This window comes from Felis catus, chromosome B1 (genome assembly GCF_018350175.1).
Source record: "Felis catus isolate Fca126 chromosome B1, F.catus_Fca126_mat1.0, whole genome shotgun sequence".
Lineage (NCBI taxonomy): Eukaryota > Metazoa > Chordata > Mammalia > Carnivora > Felidae > Felis > Felis catus.
Window position 1 is genome coordinate 190,049,476 of NC_058371.1, and position 4,572 is coordinate 190,054,047.

A 4,572-nucleotide genomic window follows, 5' to 3' on the forward strand; every position below is an offset into this window, starting at 1 on the left:
TATATATATATATATATGTATATATATATATATATATTGTGAAATAGGTCTAACAATAAGGTTAGTTAACACCTCCATTCCATCACATAATTACCATTTTTTATTTTATTTTATTTTATTTTATTTTATTTTATTTTATTTTATTTTTTAATGTTTTTATTTATTTTTGAGAGAGAGGAAGAGAGAACATGCGCAGGGGAGGGACAGAGCGAGAGAGGGACATGCAGAATCTGAAGCAGGCTCCAGGCTCTGAGTTGATAGCATAGACTGATGCAGGGTTCAGACTCACGAGCCGTGAGATAATGACCTGAGCCTGTCAGACACTTAACCAACTGAGCCACCCAGACACCCCTAATTACCATTTTTTTAATGTGTGGTGAGAATATTAAAGATTGATTCCCTTAACAGCTTTGAAGTATATAATAAAATATTGCTAATTGTAGTCACTATGCTTTATGTTAGAGTCCCTAAATTTACTTTCTTATGGCTAGAACTTTTTACACTTTGACCAACTTCTCTCCATTTTCCCTGACCCTGAAACTCTGGTACTACCATTCTACTTTATATTTCTAGGAGTTTGGCTTTTTAAGATTCCACATGTAAGTGAGAACATACAGTGTTTGTCTTTCTCTGTCTGACTTATTTCACCTACTATAATGTCTTCAAGTTCCATCCGTGTTGTTGTAAAAGGTACGATCTCTTTCTTTTCTTAAAAAAATTATATACTACTTATCTATTTATTTCTTCATCTGATGATGGATACTTAGGTTGTTTCCATGTTTTGGATATTGAGAATAATACTGCAATGAACATGAAATTTCAGATATCTCTTTGAGATGGTGATTTCATTTCTTTCAGATATATGCCCAGGATGGGGATTACTAGATCATAGGGTAGTTCTAATCTTAAATTTTTGATAAAACTCTATAATGTTTTCCACTGTGGCCATACCAATTTACTATCACCAATAACACACAAGGGTTCCCTTTTCTCCACAGCTTCTCCAACATTTATCATCTCTTGAATTTTTGATAATAGTCTTACCAAAAAGTGTAGGGTAATAAATATCTCATTGTGGTTTTGTTTTGCATTTCCCAGATTATTAGTGATGTTGAGCATCTTTTCATGTACCAATTGGCCATTTGTATGTCTTCTTTGGAAAAATGTCTTTTAAAGTCTTCTGCCTACTTTTTACAAAAAAAATTTAAATTTTTATTTTCTGCTATTGAGTTGTAGTTTCTCATGTAGTTCTTATTAACCCCGTATCAGATGTATGGCTTGCAAATATTTTTCCCCTTCCAAGATTAACTTTTCATTTTGCTGATTGCTTCTTTTGCTGTGTAGAAGTTATTTTAGTTTGATGTAGTCCTATTAGTTGATTTTTGCTTGAGCACTTCATGTCATATCCAAAAAGCCAATGCCAAGACAAATGTCAAGGAAATCGTTCCTTATATTTTCCTCTAGAACTGTTATGGTTTCAGGTCTTACACTGAAGCCTTTAATGCATATCAAGTTAATTATGAGAGTAATGTATAATCAGGGTCCAATGTCATTCTTTCACATGTGAACAGCCAGTTTTCCCTACACTATTTATTGAAGAGACTATCCTTTCTCCACTGATTTTTCTGGGCTTCCTTGTCAAATTTTAGTTGACCATATATGCATAGGTTTATTTCTGGAGTCTTAATTCTGCTCTGTTGACCTCTATGTCTGTTTTTATATCAGTATCATATTCTTTACATTACTATAGCTTGTAATAAAATTTGAAATCAGGAATTATGATGCTTCTAGCTTTGTTCTTCTCTCTCTGGATTGCTTTGGATATTTGAGGTCTTTTATGGTTCCATAAGAGTTTTAGGATGTTTTTAAATTTCTGTGAAAAATGCCATCAGGAATTGGCATGGTGCTGGGGTGAGGTGGTTCTGGGGACTGTGGTGAAGTTGGGTGCTCACATCACTCCCCTGCGATTGGGTAGGTGTCTCTCTCTGTACTGGGATGCTTGGGCTTGAAAGAGGGTGGGTTATGGGAATAATTTGAATCTATCTTTCTTACCCTCTTAAGTGTGTCTTGTCTTATTTCTGTGCTTTACTTGTATGCTGTAATCTTTCCCCTAGAATTTTTTTCTAGATAGTTCTTTTTTAATTTTTAAATGAATGTTTATTCATTTTTCAGAGAGAGAGAACAGAGAGCATGAGTGGGTGACAGGCAGAGAGAGAGGGAGACACAGAACTTGAAGCAGGCTCCAGACTCTGAGCTGTCAGCACAGAGCCTGACGTGGGACTCGAATCCACAAACCTTGAGATCATGACCTGAGCTGAAGTCGGATGCTTGACCCACTAAGCAACCCAGGAGCCCCTAGATAGTTCTTTAAACTGATGTTGAGGGGGTGGGTGTGACAGATGAGGGCTAAAACTCCTATGCTACCATTTTGCTAATATCACTCTTTAGCCAACTCTTAAGGAAGAAAATATGCAAAATGTTATCAAGACTTATAAGCCTATTGCTATTAGTGATATTATTGATATGAGGAATGTAAAATGAGAGGGTCAAGATATGCAACATACATATTAAGACAATAAATACAGTAGTGCTTTCTGAAGAGTCAAGGAAAATGAAGTTTGATGAATGTGAAATTTTTCCACATCCTAATATTTAAATACTGTAAGATAGATTTAAGACTGAGACTTTGTGTTTTACAATGGGTAAAGGCAATGTAGAACACCCATTATATAGCTATCTTTCTTCCAACTTATGGATGGAAAACAGAGTCATTGAGATCATTACATTCTCTTGGGGAATGCAAAATCATCAGTGTCTGCTTCAGCGTTGATCACCAGCAAGTATAAGCATATTTGGGGTACTTGAAAAATGCATTTGTTTCACCAATTACAAATAGAATACTTAAGGGGAAAGTGTCTTTTCGAAATTATGCAACGCATCCGAGATTTATTATCCTTCAAGACCATATATGAAGGAAAAAGACCTTATATGAGTGTATTTTTATATTTTTAATGATTAATGAGCTGTGACAAAGTAGTTTGAAGGAGGAGACAAAGTAGAGATAGAGAAATGATCAATAATTTATGAGTAAAGAATAAATGTTCTGTTCAATAAGTAGAGACTGGAATGGAAATTACAGAAGCGTATTCTAATTTTTGCTAACCATTGAGAAACTACTATACAAGAATATTTTCCATTTCTTACTTTAATTCCCCATTTGTAAATTCACCAAAATGTGACCTGGAGAAAAGCATCAGAACACAAATTAGGGCACTAGGTCTCAGCTCATCCACCAACCAGCCCTGGGAGACTAATCAAGCCCCTAAGCCTCCCTAAGCTTCCGTTCCTTCATTCCTTTTAATTCAATGACTCTTGAGAGTGTAGGGATGAGAATCTCAGATAACACAGAACACTTGCTGTCAAAAAATTTCTAGTCTATTTAAGGGACAAGTGAAGCAATTGTACAGCTACCCATAATGAGACTTTGATCAAAAGGCCCATCATCTGCTACCATTGGTAAAAGTTTCCCTCATTATAATAATTCATGATGTGCACCCTCACATGCACCAAAGCAAGAACTCAGCTGGCAAACAGAATTGCTTTGAATCACTCCCATTGCCTCAGGAAAAATACATCACCTCTCCAATTCTCAGTCACCTGATCTATAAAATAGGCAGGAAGGTAACTATCTTAAGAACTAAAACAAACAAAAATCTGCATATGAAGTACACAGAACGTTGGCATAAGAGATAGCAAATTTATTATCTATATACTGTACAGATTTGCTTGATGAAACTTATCAATCCAAAATAATGATTGAATCATCCAGTAAATTCTTGGTTCTGCTGATGACCCATCATGTGACATCAGGCATATTATTGTTTTCACAATAAGATGGTAATGTCATTTACCTTGCAGGATTGATAGAAGAGTTAAATGAGATAACACTTATTACTAACCACAATATCTAACCCATGGTAACTGTTCAAGAAAGGTATTTTATTATTATAAATATTAAATTAATTTTGTTCCTCTTTTCCTTCTGTCATTCTTTTTTGAAAAATAACAGCAAACAATAAATGGTAGTTATTACTATTAACATTAGTAGTCTATTTATCAGCAGCACGGATTGTGGAAACTTCTTAAGGAAGGGACATGGACAACTTAACAGTAGTACTCATGATTAAGTAAGGTCATGAAACTGGTTATTATAACCTGTTGTAATCTAAACCTGAGAGCTGTTTGATTAGTTGACTTGTCCCTTTATTACTGATGTACAATTTCTCACCCAACTGATGAGGATATTCAATCAGGAAAAGTATTCCTTTCCACGGAAAATGACCCCCTAGGATGGACAGAGTGTAGGTAACTAAATGAGAGACCTATAAATGGCAGTGGGGGGTGGGAAAGAGTCTGAAGATTTTGAAAAGCAGTAAGTAAAAAAAAAAAAAGTGACAGTTTGTGTTGGGTGGAGGAAAAGTAATACTGTCATACAGTGAGGAAATAGAAAGTATTTCTGGGAAGTAAAGCTCCACTGATGATAGTAGGCAGCTGTGTGGAGCCTCGGAGACT